This window comes from Hyla sarda, chromosome 4 (genome assembly GCF_029499605.1).
Source record: "Hyla sarda isolate aHylSar1 chromosome 4, aHylSar1.hap1, whole genome shotgun sequence".
Taxonomy (NCBI): domain Eukaryota; kingdom Metazoa; phylum Chordata; class Amphibia; order Anura; family Hylidae; genus Hyla; species Hyla sarda.
The window spans coordinates 363,596,181-363,608,275 of NC_079192.1; positions in this window are offsets into that span (position 1 = coordinate 363,596,181).

Sequence of the window (12,095 nt, forward strand, 5' to 3'; positions counted from 1 at the left end):
CATGAAGACCATATTTGTACAAGTATCTCTTTATAGTGGAAAAGTGTACCACAACTCCAATGTCTGCCAGATCTTCCTGACATCTGAAAACGTTTTGCTATCTTCTTATAGCCTTCTCCAGCTTTGTGAGCGTCAACTATTTTCAGTTTCAGATTTCTAGACAACTCTTAGACAACCGCATCTATACGTTATACAGGACAATCGCATCGGGTGTCAGAAGTGACACTCGCTGCAATCTGTCTATTAATGCAGGTACTACAGCTCCCAGCATGGAGCAGAGTGTGCTCTATGTTGGGAGCAGTAGTACCTGCAGTTAAGGACAGATCACAGCAGGTATCACTTCTGACACCCAATGCGATTGTCCTATCTAGATGTGAGAAAGCCGCCCTCATCTATACATTATACAGGACGATTGCAGTGTGTGTCAGGAGTGACACCCAGGGCGATCTGTCTATTAGCACAGGTACTACTACTTCCATCATGGAACAGTATGTTCCATGCTGGGAGTAGTAATACTACCTAAAAAATTTTTTTTTTTTAAATAGAGAGAAAACAGTGAAACACACACACATTTTATTAAACACATTATTAAAATACATTACAAATAAAATTCGCTGAGAATTGGATCAAATCTATTTTTTTTTATTTGGCGAATCAGACAAATAGATTTTTTCAAAAATTGCTCATCTCTATAAATAAGCATATAGCTGAAACTATAAAAACATTAAAGATGTAATTGTGTTTCACATCTGTTTGATTACAGTTACCATTGCAATGAGATGTTGAAAGGGCCTCCTACTGAGATGAAAGATTCAGTTTCAATAATGTATTGCATATATTTTATACATTTTCATATCTGTAGCGCAGTCAATGTTTATAAAGGAAGCTACATAAAGAAAGCTTTGTTTAATGTACAGAACTATGTTTTCCATTAAGTACGATTTATTTGTTTTCTTTGCTACAAAGATTATTTTACCAGTACTTTTATTGGTGTAGACATTTTACCCTACAGCCTAGAGTACACTGATGAGTCATAAAATGAAAATCATCTAATATTCTGTAGGTGTCAATTTATCTTTGATACATCAAGCCACACACTTTAGAAGATCTTTAAAGGTGTTGTATAGTTTGACATCAAAATCTGAGCACCGATCCTTAGCATACAGTGGGGCAAAAAAGTATTTAGTCAGCCACCAATTGTGCTCCCACTTAAAAAGATGAGAGGCCTGTAATTTTCATCATAGGTATACTTCAACTATGAGAGACATAATGAGAAAAAAAATCCATATAATCACATCGTCTGATTTTTAAAGAATTTATTTGCAAATTATAGTGGCAAATAAGTATTTGGCCAATAACAAAAGTCCATCTCAATACTTTGTTATATACCCTTTGTTGGCAATGACAGAGGTCAAACGTTTTCTGTAAGTCTTCACAAGGTTTTCACACATTGGTGCTGGTATTTTGGCTCAGTCCTCCATGCAGATTTTTTCTAGAGCAGTGATGTTTTGGGGCTGTTGCTGGCCAATATTGGCTTTAAACTCCCTCTAAAGGTTTTCTACGGGGCTGAGATCTGGAGACTGGCTAGGCCCCTCCAGGACCTTGAAATGCTTCTTAAGAAGCCACCCCTTTGTGGCCTGGGCAATGTGTTTGGGACCCAGCCACGTTTCATCTTCAATGCCCTTGCTGATGGATGGAGGTTTTCACTCAAAATCTCACCATACATGGCCCCATTCATTCTTTCCTTTACACAGATCAGTCACCCTGGTCCCTTGGCAGAAAAACATCCCCAAGGCATCAAAGCATGATGATTTCCCCCCCCCCCCCACCATGCTTCACAGTAGCTATGGTGTTCTTTGGATTCTACTCAGCATTTTTTCTCCTTCAAACATGACGAGTGGAGTTGTTACCTTAAAATTCTACTTTGGTTTCATCTGACCATATGACATTTTCACAATCCTCTTCTGGATCATCCAAATGCTCTCTAGCAAACTTGAGTGAGAGACAGAAATTTTGCTTGTTTGTAGGTGACCAAATACTTATTCTCCACCATAATTTGCAAGAAATATTCTTTAAAAATCAGACAAAGTGATTTTATGGATTGTTTTTCTCATTATGTCTTTCATAGTTGAGGTATACCTATGATAAAAATTTCAGGCCTCTCTCTTTTTAAGTGGGAGAACTAGCACAATTGGTGGCTGACTAAATATTTTTTTTGCCCCACTGTACCTGTTGTTTCAGGTAACTTTTCAAGCTGTTACATGTGTCTCCAGAAAGTGAACCACTATTTCTGGCTATAATATAGCTTGCATATGGCAGATATCTGAGATATCTGCTCTGCAGGCTCAAGTTTTAAGTGCCACTTTCCTGAGAAAGTGAGTGGAGTTTCAGCTCTATGATGGCTTCCATATACTTCTCAGGCACACAAGCTGGGATCCTTCTCTCGTAAGGAAAAGAAGCAGGATAGAGGACATTTAGAGCAGTACTGAACAGTCTAAGCTGTCAAAAAAGCCCACAGTAAACTTGTGCACAGTTGTGGGCAACATTTTTGAGACAGACACAATTTTTGTTTTTTTACAACTTTTGTTGCTTTATGGTTTTTAGATAGTTTAGTTAGATGTTACTATGGTATGCTAAAATACAATCTTCAGATACCCTTCTTTTTATCCACCCTTACACTTTTCCTTCATTCATCTACTCCCCTCGATGGTTAACTTTGATTTTACATGTTATTTTTACAACTTTGCTAACAATGTAGCTATGTAATTATTAACATATATTATGTTTTTAAACTTTTTATAAAAAAAATACTCAATATTTACAGTATTGGGTCTTCTTTTTTAAGACTTCTGCAATTCTCTCAGGCTTGATGGATATCAGCTTTTGGGCCAAATCCTGACTGATGGCAACCCCTATTTTTGCCCAATTAGTGCTTGTAGATTATCACAGTTTCTGTGTTTTTGCTATGTAGAGAAAGCTCTGCACTGGTGTTGAACCAATTCCATAGCTGAATTTTATTGTTGGACTTGCACTTGTTGGCCTTTCTGGGTCATCCTGACAAATTCTACGCAGCAACTGAATCCCTCTTGATGATCCTATAACTGGTTGATTTAGGGGGAATCTTACAAACGCCAATGTTCCTTCCTGTAAAGCCATTTTGATGCACAACAATGATGTCTTCACATGTTTCCTTGGAGTTTACATGGTAACAGAAAAAGACAATGATTTCAAGCACCATTTCCTTTCCTTTTAAAGTAACTAGTCTGATCTTTAGCAACCTACAATGGTGCATGCAATTATTGCATTATATTAAGCTGTAGGCTGGTTTCACACAAAAGTATTATGAGGGCATTCCTGAGTCTGTATTGCAGTTTAGGCTACGTTCACACATTTAATTTACTAGCGATTTATTTAAAAATGTGTCGATAAAATCGCAAATAATTTGTGTCCATTTTTGCTAAATAATTTTACTCTATGTAAATCTATGGGAAAGTGATTGTGCAGACAGTATATAAAAAAAATTACATATTTTTGCATCTGTTAAAAATAGGAGATGTGTCACTTATTTTTACAGATTCACTTTTCCATATACTTATATTGAACATATCAATTTTGAAAAAATAGATGCAAATTTTCAGTGATTTTACAGACACATTTTCTTTTTTATACAATATGCCTGAAAATACACTGTGTGAACACAGACTAAGGTCTCAAAAACAAAATGTAAAAAAACTAAAAAGTTAAAACATTTTTTTAATATATTAAAACAAATATTGCCCATTTTCCTATTTTTCAAACAAAATATTTAAGAAAAAAAAAAAACATTTGGTATCACTACATACAGAATTCTCCATACTACTAAAATACCAAATTCCTGAATTGGATTTTTTTTGTCACAACATCACATGTAGAGATGAGCGAACTTTTCAAAAATTCAATTCGGCCGATTAAAAAAAAAAAAAATTTCGATCCGAATTTATTTTCGGCGAAAAAACTTCAAATCGGCTATTTTTGGCCTACAGAGAGCCTCAATAGGGGTGTAGAACACTTTGCTGTGTTCTAACATGCATATGGAGTCTGCTGGGGTAGTGAAATAATACTGTTATTCAGAATGACATGCAGAGCTGCGCAATGACAGAGCCTGGAGGAGGCATCAGTATGAGGAGACCATGTAGTGGCTGAATGACACAGCGTGGAGGTGTTGGCAGCATGAGAAGACCATATAGTGGCTTAATGACACAGCGTGGAGCTGTTGGCAGCATGAGGAGACCATATAGTGGCTGAATGACGCAGCTTGGATGTGGCTGAATGGCACAGCCTGGAGGTGGCATCAGTATGAGGAGACAGTATAGTGGCTGAATGACACAGTGTGGAGGTGTTGGCAGCGAGAGGAGACCATATAGTGGCTGAATGACACAGCTTGGATGAGGCTGAAGCATGAGGATACCATATAGTGGCTGAATGACACAGCGTGGAGATGTTGGCAGCATGTGGAGACCATATAGTGGCTGAATGACACAGCGAGGAGATGTTGGCAGCATGAGGAGACCATATAGTGGCTGGATGACACAGCTTGGATGAGGCTGAAGCATGAGGAGACCATATAGTGGCTGAATGACACAGCGTGGAGGTGTTGGCAGCATGAGGAGACCATATAGTGGCTTAATGACACAGCGTGGAGGTGTTGGCAGCATGATGAGATGAATTATCAGAATACCACCTGACATTCAAAATAATAAAATGATAGATACGCTCTCTGAAGAAAAGGATCCTTCATTAGATGACAATATGAGTATTGTGTGTTCCAGTGACATTAGCTCATCGGAAAACATGATAGAACTTAATTCTGCAACTGAAGAACCACAGCAAAGAATGAACGACTTAAAGCCTACTGGAATTGAGGAACTTCAAAATAGTAAATCTACCACCTGGGATAGTCAGTGAATTTCAACAGCCGGTGCTCAGTATCCACAGTTCCCTGTTTCTGCTAGTCCTTGGCAATATTCCTTTTATTACTGGTCTGGCATCAACATGGCAAGAATGCTGTGATAGTAACTCAAGGATAGCCACATGTTTCCTACAATACACAGTCAGTATATGAGACCATATAGTGTCTGAAAGGCACAGCCTGGAATTGGCGGCAAATGAGGAGACAATAGGGCCTCACAATCTCTAAGAATAAAAGATGCATTTTGAAATTTCCATTGAAGATGTATGGTACTTAGTGCTACCATAAACATATATAGACCATGTCCTAGGCCCAGCAGCATCACTAAACCATGTAGTTGCTGAATGACACAGACAGGAGCAGTAAGCAACAGGAGTACACAAGAGTGTTTCATAACCCATAAGATTGAAAGATCAATGTCGACATCTCTATTAACCCCTTAAGGACACAGTCCATTTTGACCTTAAGGACACAGCCAATTTTATTTTTGCGTTTTTGTTTTTCCCTTCTCGCCTTTTAAAATTCATAACTCTTTTATTTCCATTCCCAGACCCATATGAGGGCTTGTTTTTGCGTGACCAGATTTACTTTGTAATTACATAACTCATTTTATCCTAAAATGTATGGTAAACCCGAAAAAATATTTTTTGTGTAAGGAAATTTTAACGAAAATCATAATTTTGCTAATTTGGGGGGGGGGGGGGGGGTGGTTTAGTTTTCGTACTGTACACTTTGTGGTTCAAGTTACATGTTTTCTTTATTCTCTGGGTCAATACAATTAAAATGATACCCATGGTTTAATACTTTTCTATTATTGCACTGCTGTTAAAAAATCTCAAACTTTTTTTTTTTTTTACAAAATCAGTATGTTTAAAATTGCCCTATTTTGACCACCTCTAACATTCTTATTTTTATGTATTCAGGGATGTATGAGGGCTCATTTTTTGCGCCATTATCTGTAGTTTGTTTTGGTACCATATTTGCATATATGTGACTTTTTGATTGCTTTTTATAAAAAAAACTATTTGCTGTTTGCTGTGACGAAAAAACTGACATTTTTGACATTTTAATTTTTGTTACGTTAACGCTGTTTGCCATACTGGATCATTAACATTATATATTTATAGTTCAGACATTTACGCACGTGGTGATACCGAATATGTAGATATGCAGGTTAGGGGACTTCCGTCTGCCATCTTGGCTGATGCCGTGATCTGTATTGAACATTGCATCTGAGGGGTTAATGGCAGACATCAGGCCGATCGCTGATGTCCGCCCTTACCGGCGAATCAGCGGCTGCTAACAGCCGCCGGAACCCGCCGGGACTGAAGCGAGCGCATCTCCTGTGCTGGCATTACAGCTGTGCCGTAAATGTACGGCACTGTGTGCTAAGTGACACTATGCAGCACCGTACATTTGCGGTGCATTTTCTTAATGGGTTAGGAGTGTATGTAAGCTAGTGCTAACATCCAAAAATGTAAGGCCCAAGACCAGCAGCATCAGCAGGGCCAAGTAGTTCCTCAAACACACACACAGGAGCAGGCATCCGCAGTACACAAGAGGGTTTAATAACCTCTAAGATTGAAAGATCAATGTTGAAATCTCTATTAACTGGTTAACGACCATGGACATGTATACTCATCCAATGGCCGTTAACCGGGTATGACGCTGCCTCCCGACTCGAGCTTGCGGCTGAGGGCCGGCATTAATAGCCGACATGTGGCGATCGCTGCGGCTGGCTACTAACCTTTAGATCGCCGCTGTCAAATTTGACAGCGGCGTCTAAAGAACCCTGTAAACGCTCCGTGGTGGTCCATTGGTGGGGATTCCCCCCCCCCCCCCCCGCGCATTGCGCTGTGTGTGTGTGTCCGTGCAGGTCCCGGCTCTCGCATTGATAAAGCCTGACCAGGCTTTATCAATCGAGTGCAGATCACACAGATCAATGTGATTCTATGGAAACACATTGATCTGTATGAGGAATCTAATGATTGCTCCTAAAAGTTTCCTAAGGGGACTAATAAAGTGTAAAAAAAAGTTAAATAAAAGTAAAAAAAAAAACACATATTAACCCCTTCCTCAATAAAAGTTTGAAACACCCCCGTTTTCCAAAATTCGATATAAAAAATATAGAAACATTATAAAAATAATGTGGTATCGCCGCATGCATAAATGTCTGAACTATAAAAATATATAATAAATTAAACCACAAGGTCAATTGTGTATGCGCAAAAAAATTCTAAAGTCCAAAATAGGGTATTTTTGGTCACTTTTTATACCATATAAAAATGAATAAAAAGCTATCAAAAAGTCAGATCAAAACAAAAATGGTACTGATTAAAAATTTCAGATCACAGCGCAAAATATGAGCCCTCATATAGCCACGCACGCATAAAAATAAAAAAGTTTTAGGGGTCAGAAGAGAACAATTTTAAATGTATTAATTTTCGTGCATGTAGTTCAGATTTTTTCCAAAAGTATGACAAAATCTAACCTATATAAGTAGGGTATCAATCTAATTGTATGAACCTACAGAATAAAGATAAGGTGTCATTTTTACCGAAAAATTTACTGCGTAGAAACAGTAGCCCCCAAAATTTATAAAATTGAGTTTTTTTTCAATTTTTTTCGATTTTCAAAGTGATTTTTTTCCCGTTTCGCCGTAGATTTTTGAGTAAAATGACTGATCTTGTTGAAAAGAAGAATTGGTGGTGCAAAAAATTAGCCATCGTATGGATTTTTTGGTGCAAAATTGAAAGGATTATGATTTTTAAAATGTAAGGAAGAAAAAAAAATTTCAAATGTAAGGCCCAAGCCCAGCAGCATATGTAAGCCAAGTAGTTCCTGAAAGACACAGTCAGGAGCAGGCAGCAGCAGTACTCAAGAGGGTTTCATAATCCCTAAGATTGAAAGCTCAATGTTGAAATCTCTATTGAATAGATATGTTGCCTCGTGCTATTATCAAAGAATTTTAGGCCGAAGCCCAGCATCATCACTAAGCACAGTAGTTCTTGAAACATACAGCCTGGAGCAAAAATCAGCATGAGTTTACAAGAGGGTTTCACAACCCCTTACATTAAAATGTTAATGTTGAAATCTGTATAGAAGATGTATGTTAGCTAGTGCTAACATCAACAAATTTTAGGCACAGGCCCAGAAGCATCACTAAACCATATAGTTGCTGAAACACACAGCCTGGATCAGACAGCAGCAGAAGTACACAAGAGGGCTTAATAACCCCAAACAGTAAAAGGTGAATTTTGAAATCTGTAAAGAAGATGTATGTTAGCTAGTGCTAACATCCAAAAAATTTAGGCACAGGCCCAGCAGCATCAGAAAGCCAAGTAGTTCTTGAAACACACTGCCTGGATCAGGCAGCAGGATGCGTAGATAAGAGGGCTTCACAACCCCTAACATTAAAAGATCAATGTTGAAATCTTTATTGAGCATGTATGTTTGCTAGTGCTACCATAAAAAAATTGTAGGTAAAATCCAAGACTGTCCCAGCAGCATCAGAAAACAATATATTGGCTGAATGACACAGCCTGGAGGTGGGGAAAGCATAAGGAGGCCATTCAGTGTCTGGATGGTACAGCCTGGAGGTGGCCAAAGCATGAGGACACCATATATTGGCTGAATGGTACAGCCTGGAGTTGGCAGAAGCATAAGGAAACAAAATAGTGGCTGAATGAAACAGCCTGGAGGTGGCAGCAGCAGCATTAGGAGTCCTGAAATTGACAGAGTGGTGCGGTGGGTGGCAATACCAGTACCTGGTGATGAAGGTGGCTGGAATGTTTGTAAATGGGAAGCAGTGCCTTAAATCTTTTTGCCACTATCCATATTTGTGAAGTGTTGGTGTAGCACCATGGTCAATCTACTCTGCTGCATCTGGCATTGGTGGGTGGAAATCCTGGCTGATCCATGCCTGATACATCTTCACAAAAGTCAGTCTCTCCACATTTTTCCTGGACAGACAAGTTCTCCTTGGGGTGACTATGGCCCCGGCCGAACTAAGCACCCGCTCTGATGGTACACTACTGGCCGGGCAGGACAACTTTTCCAGGGCAAACTCTGCTAGTTGCGGCCATAAATCCAGTTTGGTTGCCCAGAAGTCCAGGGGATATTCAAGGTTTGTTGGCATGGCCATGTCAAGGTATGCCACCACCTGTTGGTTCAGGTGCTGGTCCATGTCTACCTGCTGCTTATGAGTTGCTTCACTATGCGGGTGAAGAAAGGTACTCATCAGCAACTGTAGACTCTTGCTGCTGCTGATGGAGTTGGTACTTCTCCTGCCACCACACTCCTCCCCAGCAGCCATGGCGGTGGAAGATGAGTGCAGAGGGCCCCTCGAGTAAGACCTGCGAGTGGATGGACAATGGCGCCGATAGGCATCGGCCAACTGACTACGCAGGATCTCTCTGTAGTAGGTAATTTTGTCCTCCCTGTCAGTCTGTGTAAAAAAGGCCCCCATTTTGTGCCGGTAGTTAGGGTCCAATAAGGTGGAGAGCCAGAAGTCATCCCGCTGCCGAATGTTGACAATTCGGCGGTCACTACGCAAGCAACTGAGCATGCATCATGAAATTTGTGCAAGTGACTCGGAGGAACTCCCTGCCTCCATCCCCACTGTATACTGCCACGGTGTGTCTGGGTCCTCTGTCTCGCCTTCCTCATAACCCTCTAGCTCCTCTAGTTGATCAGGCTCCTCCTCTCCTGTCCGATGACTAGAAGCACCGCCCATCTCATGAAACCTAAACTGTGCTCCACTGTGCCCCCCCTCCTCCTCCAGTTCAGTCCCCACAGGGCTCATGTGGCCGTGAGATGTAGGCACAACATCTCCATTGCCCTGACCAGCCATCGTTTCCAACACTTGTAGGAAATGAAGCAGTGGAATGACGTTGTTCATCCCATAATCCTGGCGACTTACTAATAAAGTGGCTTCCTCAAAGGGCCTGAGCAAATGGCAGGTGTCACGTATGAGCTGCCACTGGTTCACATTGAAGTTACACAGAGGAATACCACTATCTGCTTGGATTATCAAGAAATTGGTGATGATTTCTCTGTTTGTACAGTCGATGCAACCTATGGAGGCTGGAATTCCAACATGTGGCAACGTCACAAATCAGACTATGTTGTGGGATACCTAACGCTGCAGCTCAAGGATGGTGTGCTTTGCTGTGTACGAGTGGCTAAAGTGCATGCAACATTTCCTTTCCATTGTTAGGATGTTTTGCAAATGGGGGGAACACTTTAGAACTGCTTCACTACCAGATTGAACATGTGTGCCATGCAGGGCGCATGGCTCAGCCTTCACAGTCGCAGCGCATGCAAAATGTTCTTCCCGTTGTCAGTTATCATGGTTCCGATTTCCAGTTTTCGTGGAGTAAGCCATGCTCCGATTTTTTTACAAATGACTTTTAGCAGTTCCTCCCCTGTTTGACTCTTTTTGCCAAGGCAAACCATGTGAAGAACAGCGTGACACCGCCGTGCCCTGCACACATGGTATGCTGGAGGGCCACTGAGACTTGTCTGGGCAGTAGAGGCGGAGGACACGGTGGAGGATGAGGAGACAGAGTCGCACACTGTCACAGGTCCAACGGGCTCAGTGCATGGAGGAGGAAGTGGCGTGACCTGTCCAAGTGCGGGTTGTGGCTGTGCAGGAAGCACATTCACACAGTGAGCCATGAAGGACATGTATTGTCCCTGACCATAGTTACCGCTCCAGACGTCGGTGCTGCCATGCACTTAGGTACACACCGACAGGCTCAGGGACTGGACCACCTTCTCTTCCACAAAATTGTGCAGCATTTGTACTGCCTTCTTCACAAAGAAATGACGGCTTGGCACTCTCCACCTTGGCTCGGCACAATTCATAAGTTCTCTGAAAGGTGCAGAGTTCAGCTTTTAAGCCGTTGGATGAGTGGGCGCATACTGTTGTCTCTTGGACATGGCTTCGTGGATGGATTGTTGGCGGAATGGCTGACTAAAAGTGGGAGGAGGAGGAGCATCTGGAGTGACAGAAGGAGGGTATGACACACAGCTCCCTTTGGTCTGAGGTGGTGGAGCCTTGGCTGGCTGAAAGAGGAAGCGGCGTGCCACTGCATCAGAGCCACGGTTCTCCCAGGCCGCTTTATGGTGGCCAGGAATATGTTAACACAGGGCCGTGGTGCCAACATTGGGACCCTGGCCACGCTTCACCTTCTGCCTACATATCTTGCATGTGGCTATGTGAACCTCCTCCGGATGCTTGATGAAAAATTGCCACAACGCTAAGTAGCTGATTTTTCTACCAACAGTTCGCACTAATTGACTGCTTCTGCCTCCGTCTCCAGGAACCCCTTTTCCACTACCTCCCAGGAAGGTAGGCTGCTGCGAATCAGGTGGTCTCCCCGGGCACGTTTGGCTCCAGAATTTCCACTTCTGCCACCACGCTGACTGTCAACCATGCTACTGCCTTGCTGGTTCAGCTGCTGCTTCACGGGCAAACTGCAACTCTTATCTCCTGATGATGATGAAGCCCCTTCTGCACCCGGCTCCCAATTGCGATCGGCTTCATCATCATGAACAAATGTCTGCACATCACTGATGTCCTCCTCAGGTTCCTCAACAGTGTCTGCTTCAGGACCCTGAACCCTGGCAACACCACCTCTCACGTCATTGTCACGCACCTGGATGCGGGCGGTCTGGAACAAGATGTGGATCCTCTACCTGTGTGGCAGATGACTCGGACCGTATTGGGAGCAACGTCTAAGGTGCCGCTGGTCTTCACCAGAGCTCGCCGCAAAGCGGGATTTGCTGCGGCAGGCAACACCCAGGTCGCTACCCCCAATATGGCTCGACCACACAGGTAACCGTAGAAGATGAGGTACAGGAGGATGAGACGGAGGCGTAGTCAACATAGCAGAAGGTCAAGGCAGGCGGCAAAGGTTCGTAGTCAGTAAACGTAGCGGAAAGGTCTGGGTACACGGGTATGGCAAACATGCAATAGGGTACGCTTTCTCTCAGGCAAATGGCACTGAAGATCCGGCAGGGGGGTGTGGGAGGTGCAACAACTTTACAATGTGCTGTACAGGTGCATACAATTATGGGCATACTGGCCCTTTAAATCTCAAAGCACAAGCGCATGCGCACCCAAGGAGACGGGGACACGCGC